We start from the raw sequence: 7,500 nt of genomic DNA, 5'->3' as shown, positions 1-7,500 counted from the left end.
CCTCCACCAGAGTTTCCTCTGGCTTCGACCTTCCCAGGCATAGTTCACCATCTTTCGGGTCCCAACATGGACGCTCTTGCGCGACCGCCCCGGCAGAGCGGGTGCGATCGGCCGGTCGTGCGCCGGCGCCCGCACGGGGCTCCGGGTCCGACCTCGTTCGGCCAAAGGCCGCCTTCACTTTCATTTCGCCTGCGAGTCTCGAACCACTCGACGACTCGCGCTCATGTTAGACTCCTTGGTCCGTGTTTCAAGACGGGTCGGGAGGGTGGCCGACGTGGCCACGGACCCCGAGCGCGTCGACGGCGCGCCACCGAAACGGCAGCACGCCGAACACCGGCACTGCGTACAGTGCAGGCGAACGACAAGCCAGCCGAACGGCGACGGCCGCACACAGAGAGCGCGCGGCATCCTTTACTCGATCCGCCGCCGGGCCGCACCGCCCGCGCGCTGTAACACCCCCGCCGGAGCGGAGGCCACCTTCGCGCGGGGACTTAGACCGACGGCAAACCGGTCGTGACCCGCGCCGGTCGCTAGTGCGCTGAGACGGTGCGCGAGCCGACTCGGCAGCGGCGCCTTAAGCGTCCGCGAACCGAGACGGCGCGCCCCCGCACCCAACTGAAAGCGAGCCGGCGACCTGACGGGCCCTCCCGTTTGCCTCTCAACGGTTTCACGTACTCTTGAACTCTCTCTTCAAAGTGCTTTTCAACTTTCCCTCACGGTACTTGTCCGCTATCGGTCTCGCGACCGTATTTAGTCTTAGGTGGAGTTTACCACCCGCTTTGGGCTGCATTCCCAAACAACCCGACTCCGAGAAGACCCGAAGCGGCCAAGGCAAGCGCCCCTATGGGCCTAACACCCGCCGTGGGACGAGGCCTCGATCAGAAGGACACCGGCGCTCGCCGTTAGCCGCACTGGGACTTCCGTACGTCACAACTCGGCGCGCTCGAAAAGCGCGCAGATTCGACGCTGGACTCTTCCCGGTTCACTCGCCGTTACTCAGGGAATCCCTGTTGGTTTCTTTTCCTCCGCTTAATAATATGCTTAAATTCAGCGGGTGCTCTCGCCTGAACTCAGGCCGTATGTGTCAAGCGGGCCCGCTTCTTACACGGCCCGCTGGCATCGCAAGTCGTCGCCGCCGGCGCCGACCGAGCCCGTACCGTCGCCGCCTTGGCCCACGGTCGGTCTTGATCTCGTGACCGGACCGACCGACCTGGACCCGCCCCTCGAACGTAGTTGAACACGTCGAGGGGCCGGCGGTGTACGGGACACGCGGTCGCGCCGAGAAAGCTCGGCGACCGCTTCAACTTGGGGCGACGCCCGGCCGTCTTCGCAGAGGCCAGGCGACGGCCCTCGGGTGAGGACGAACGCGACCCTGAGGCAGACGCGGTCCCGGGATTGACCCGAGACCGCAATTCGCGTTCAGAAGGTCGACGTTCAATGTGTTCTGCAATTCACATTACTTCTCGCACTTGGCTGCGTCCTTCATCGACTCGCGAGCCGAGTGATCCACCGTTAAGAGTCGTCCTCGACGTTTCGCCCGGCGCCGAAGCGCGCGGACGTCACACTGTGGGATCGACCACAAAACCACCACCGACAACAACTGCACAAAAACACCAACAAACGGCGCCGAGCGACCGCCGGGCTGGGCCGGCGGCACATCGAGCGCGGTGCCCAGAAGCCACCATCGCACTCGGCTGCCTTGCTATGCCAACGTGTTACGCGTGTCGCACGGGGCGGAACCCCGATTGACGGCCGCCCTCTCGGCGGCACCCAAAGACAATTAAGTGCGCGGTCGGCCGGGGCCTACCACCACTTTCGGTAATGATCCTTCCGCAGGTTCACCTACGGAAACCTTGTTACGACTTTTACTTCCTCTAAATGATCAAGTTTGATCGTCTTCTCGACACGCCGACGCGGCCGTTGCCAGCCGCGACGGGGCCGATCCAAGGATCTCACTAAACCATTCAATCGGTAGTAGCGACGGGCGGTGTGTACAAAGGGCAGGGACGTAATCAACGCAAGTTGATGACTTGCGCTTACTGGGAATTCCTCGTTCAAGGGAAACAATTGCAAGTCCCTATCCCAATCACGAATGAGGTTCAACGGGTTACCCGGACCTTTCGGCCTAGGTTAGACACTCGCTGCTTCACTCAGTGTAGCGCGCGTGCGGCCCCGGACATCTAAGGGCATCACAGACCTGTTATTGCTCAATCTCGTGTGGCTAAACGCCACTAGTCCCTCTAAGAAGTTAGACGCCGACCGAGAAGGTCGCGTAACTATTTAGCATGCCAGAGTCTCGTTCGTTATCGGAATTAACCAGACAAATCGCTCCACCAACTAAGAACGGCCATGCACCACCACCCACAGAATCAAGAAAGAGCTCTCAATCTGTCAATCCTACCTGTGTCCGGGCCGGGTGAGTTTCCCCGTGTTGAGTCAAATTAAGCCGCAGGCTCCACTCCTGGTGGTGCCCTTCCGTCAATTCCTTTAAGTTTCAGCTTTGCAACCATACTTCCCCCGGAACCCAAAGACTTTGGTTTCCCGGAAGCTGCCGGAAAGGTCGTCATGGTAACGCCTCCCGATCGCTAGTTGGCATCGTTTATAGTCAGAACTAGGACGGTATCTGATCGTCTTCGAACCTCTGACTTTCGCTCTTGATTAAAGAAAACATTCTTGGCGAATGCTTTCGCAGTAGTTCGTCTTCCGCCGATCCAAGAATTTCACCTCTAACGGCAGAGTACGGACGCCCCCGTCTGTCCCTCTTAATCATTACCTCGTGCTCCGAAAACCAACAAAATAGAACCGAGGTCCTATTCCATTATTCCATGCAACACTATGCAGGCGAACAGCCTGCTTTGAACACTCTAATTTTTTCAAAGTAAACTTATCGGCCACCGCCGACACTCAGTCAAGAGCACCGACGGAGAATGGAAGGTGAGGCGAACGCAACCAGTGACACGCCTTGCGACGGACCGGCGGCGCTCGCCCAAAATCCAACTACGAGCTTTTCAACCGCAACAACTTTAGCATACACTGTTGGAGCTGGAATTACCGCGGCCGCTGGCACCAGACTCGCCCTCCAATGGATACTCGTTAAGAGTTTTAGGATGTACTCATTCCAATTACAGGGCCTCGTTAGAGTCCTGTATTGTTATTTTTCGTCACTACCTCCCCGTGTCGGGAATGGGTAATTTGCGCGCCTGCTGCCTTCCTTGGATGTGGTAGCCGTTTCTCAGGCTCCCTCTCCGGAATCGAACCCTGATTCCCCGTTACCCGTTATCACAAAGGTAGGCACGTAGCGTACCTTCGACAGTTGATAGGGCAGACACTTGAATGATACGTCGTCGGTGCAGAGACCGTACGATCCGCGTGGTTATCCAGAGTCATCAAACGTCACAGGACGAACCCGGTCGGTTTTGATCTGATAAAAGCGCGCCTCCCGAAGTCGGCGCTTAATGCATGTATTAGCTCTAGAATTACCACAGTTATCCACTTCGCTTACGAGACCAAATAAACCAAGACTGATTTAATGAGCCATTCGCAGTTTCGCTTTACGAGAACTCGTACTTGCACCTGCATGGCTTAATCTTTGAGACAAGCATATCACTACTGGCAGGATCAACCAGATAGCTGCGACAGCTGCGCTCGGCCCTTGCTGGGCCGCCCGGCGCGTGCTCGTCGCATTTGTTTAAGACCGAGGCGATCGCCTGCGGCCGTACTCAGCTTCGACAGTCGCTGGCCGCGACGTCCACGCTCTCGCCGACAGTGCCAGGCGGAGCGATTTGCGTTTTTTCTTTGCTCGCCCTCTCTCGGGCTCGATCCATTCAGTTTTGCACAAACAAGAGCTCTGCCGGCCGCCTGCAGCGGTGCCTAAAACCCGGGCATAACAATGCGACCGTTCTGCTAGGCCGACAAGCGCTCAAGCCAGACGCTCGATCGAACGCCCTCTACATATTAGTCGAGACAACGGCTCGCTCATTAGCATCGCGTTTGTACTTTAACTTTTTTTGGCTCGGCTTTTTTCGACGCCGATGCCGGCGACGCAGCACTCTCTCGCCCGCCAGCCACCGAGAAAAGGGTGCGCTCCGACCGGCCCCGCACCGCTCTTTCTTGGCTCATTCGAGTTTACTGTCTTTCGCTCTGACATGCCTTACCTAGGGTTAGGTTAGTATGCTTGCACGTTTGTACTTTAACTTTTTTCGGCTCGGCTTCTTTCGACGCCGATGCCGGCGACGCAGCACTCTCTCGGCCGCCAGCCACCGAGAAAAGGGTGCGCTCCGACCGGCCCCGCACCGCTCTTTCTTAGCTCATTCGAGTTTACTGTCTTTCGCTCTGACATGCCTTACCTAGGGTTAGGTTAGTATGCTTGCACGTTTGTACTTTAACTTTTTTCGGCTCGGCTTCTTTCGACGCCGATGCCGGCGACGCAGCACTCTCTCGCCCGCCAGCCACCGAGAAAAGGGTGCGCTCCGACCGGCCCCGCACCGCTCTTTATTGGCTCATTCGAGTTTACTGTCTTTCGCTCTGACATGCCTTACCTAGGGTTAGGTTAGTATGCTTGCACGTTTGTACTTTAACTTATTTCGGCTCGGCTTCTTTCGACGCCGATGCCGGCGACGCAGCACTCTCTCGGCCGCCAGCCACCGAGAAAAGGGTGCGCTCCGACCGGCCGCGCACCGCTCTTTCTTAGCTCATTCGAGTTTACTGTCTTTCTCTCTGACATGCCTTACCTAGGGTTAGGTTAGTATGCTTGCACGTTTGTACTTTAACTTTTTTCGGCTCGGCTTCTTTCGACGCCGATGCCGGCGACGCAGCACTCTCTCGCCCGCCAGCCACCGAGAAAAGGGTGCGCTCCGACCGGCCCCGCACCGCTCTTTCTTGGCTCATTCGAGTTTACTGTCTTTCGCTCTGACATGCATTACCTAGGGTTAGGTTAGTATGCTTGCACGTTTGTACTTTAACTTTTTTCGGCTCGGCTTCTTTCGACGCCGATGCCGGCGACGCAGCACTCTCTCGCCCGCCAGCCACCGAGAAAAGGGTGCGCTCCGACCGGCCCCGCACCGCTCTTTCTTGGCTCATTCGAGTTTACTGTCTTTCGCTCTGACATGCATTACCTAGGGTTAGGTTAGTATGCTTGCACGTTTGTACTTTAACTTTTTTCGGCTCGGCTTCTTTCGACGCCGATGCCGGCGACGCAGCACTCTCTCGGCCGCCAGCCACCGAGAAAAGGGTGCGCTCCGACCGGCCCCGCACCGCTCTTTCTTAGCTCATTCGAGTTTACTGTCTTTCGCTCTGACATGCCTTACCTAGGGTTAGGTTAGTATGCTTGCACGTTTGTACTTTAACTTTTTTCGGCTCGGCTTCTTTCGACGCCGATGCCGGCGACGCAGCACTCTCTCGCCCGCCAGCCACCGAGAAAAGGGTGCGCTCCGACCGGCCCCGCACCGCTCTTTATTGGCTCATTCGAGTTTACTGTCTTTCGCTCTGACATGCCTTACCTAGGGTTAGGTTAGTATGCTTGCACGTTTGTACTTTAACTTTTTTCGGCTCGGCTTCTTTCGACGCCGATGCCGGCGACGCAGCACTCTCTCGGCCGCCAGCCACCGAGAAAAGGGTGCGCTCCGACCGGCCCCGCACCGCTCTTTCTTGGCTCATTCGAGTTTACTGTCTTTCGCTCTGACATGCATTACCTAGGGTTAGGTTAGTATGCTTGCACGTTTGTACTTTAACTTTTTTCGGCTCGGCTTCTTTCGACGCCGATGCCGGCGACGCAGCACTCTCTCGCCCGCCAGCCACCGAGAAAAGGGTGCGCTCCGACCGGCCCCGCACCGCTCTTTATTGGCTCATTCGAGTTTACTGTCTTTCGCTCTGACATGCCTTACCTAGGGTTAGGTTAGTATGCTTGCACGTTTGTACTTTAACTTTTTTCGGCTCGGCTTCTTTCGACGCCGATGCCGGCGACGCAGCACTCTCTCGGCCGCCAGCCACCGAGAAAAGGGTGCGCTCCGACCGGCCCCGCACCGCTCTTTCTTCGCTCATTCGAGTTTACTGTCTTTCGCTCTGACATGCATTACCTAGGGTTAGGTTAGTATGCTTGCACGTTTGTACTTTAACTTTTTTCGGCTCGGCTTCTTTCGACGCCGATGCCGGCGACGCAGCACTCTCTCGCCCGCCAGCCACCGAGAAAAGGGTGCGCTCCGACCGGCCCCGCACCGCTCTTTCTTGGCTCATTCGAGTTTACTGTCTTTCGCTCTGACATGCATTACCTAGGGTTAGGTTAGTATGCTTGCACGTTTGTACTTTAACTTTTTTCGGCTCGGCTTCTTTCGACGCCGATGCCGGCGACGCAGCACTCTCTCGCCCGCCAGCCACCGAGAAAAGGGTGCGCTCCGACCGGCCCCGCACCGCTCTTTCTTGGCTCATTCGAGTTTACTGTCTTTCGCTCTGACATGCATTACCTAGGGTTAGGTTAGTATGCTTGCACGTTTGTACTTTAACTTTTTTCGGCTCGGCTTCTTTCGACGCCGATGCCGGCGACGCAGCACTCTCTCGCCCGCCAGCCACCGAGAAAAGGGTGCGCTCCGACCGGCCCCGCACCGCTCTTTCTTGGCTCATTCGAGTTTACTGTCTTTCGCTCTGACATGCATTACCTAGGGTTAGGTTAGTATGCTTGCACGTTTGTACTTTAACTTTTTTCGGCTCGGCTTCTTTCGACGCCGATGCCGGCGACGCAGCACTCTCTCGCCCGCCAGCCACCGAGAAAAGGGTGCGCTCCGACCGGCCCCGCACCGCTCTTTATTGGCTCATTCGAGTTTACTGTCTTTCGCTCTGACATGCCTTACCTAGGGTTAGGTTAGTATGCTTGCACGTTTGTACTTTAACTTTTTTCGGCTCGGCTTCTTTCGACGCCGATGCCGGCGACGCAGCACTCTCTCGGCCGCCAGCCACCGAGAAAAGGGTGCGCTCCGACCGGCCCCGCACCGCTCTTTCTTAGCTCATTCGAGTTTACTGTCTTTCGCTCTGACATGCCTTACCTAGGGTTAGGTTAGTATGCTTGCACGTTTGTACTTTAACTTTTTTCGGCTCGGCTTCTTTCGACGCCGATGCCGGCGACGCAGCACTCTCTCGCCCGCCAGCCACCGAGAAAAGGGTGCGCTCCGACCGGCCCCGCACCGCTCTTTCTTGGCTCATTCGAGTTTACTGTCTTTCGCTCTGACATGCATTACCTAGGGTTAGGTTAGTATGCTTGCACGTTTGTACTTTAACTTTTTTCGGCTCGGCTTCTTTCGACGCCGATGCCGGCGACGCAACACTCTCTCGCCCGCCAGCCACCGAGAAAAGGGTGCGCTCCGACCGGCCCCGCACCGCTCTTTCTTAGCTCATTCGAGTTTACTGTCTTTCGCTCTGACATGCCTTACCTAGGGTTAGGTTAGTATGCTTGCACGTTTGTACTTTAACTTTTTTCGGCTCGGCTTCTTTCGACGCCGATGCCGGCGACGC

General features: G+C 56.9%; 2 non-coding genes and 1 pseudogene across 2 annotated transcripts; all 3 read right to left on the bottom strand.

Annotated features, from left to right (window-relative positions):
- Nucleotides 1-1,078, bottom strand: part of LOC144425405 (large subunit ribosomal RNA) — a 3,664-nt pseudogene extending 2,586 nt beyond the window's left edge.
- Nucleotides 1,079-1,367: 289 nt separating this feature from the next.
- On the bottom strand, nt 1,368-1,521 carry LOC144425429 (5.8S ribosomal RNA). Its single transcript, XR_013477521.1, has one exon. It is a non-coding gene; the product is annotated as a 5.8S ribosomal RNA (ribosomal RNA).
- Nucleotides 1,522-1,819: 298 nt separating this feature from the next.
- LOC144425325 (small subunit ribosomal RNA) lies at nt 1,820-3,629 on the bottom strand. Its single transcript, XR_013477469.1, has one exon. It is a non-coding gene; the product is annotated as a small subunit ribosomal RNA (ribosomal RNA).
- Between the last annotated feature and the right edge of the window lie 3,871 nt (nt 3,630-7,500).

Source organism: Styela clava, chromosome 7, assembly GCF_964204865.1.
Source record: "Styela clava chromosome 7, kaStyClav1.hap1.2, whole genome shotgun sequence".
Classification (NCBI taxonomy): domain Eukaryota; kingdom Metazoa; phylum Chordata; class Ascidiacea; order Stolidobranchia; family Styelidae; genus Styela; species Styela clava.
The sequence above is the reverse complement of the archived record's forward strand: the minus strand, read 5'-3'. Positions and strand labels throughout refer to the sequence as shown.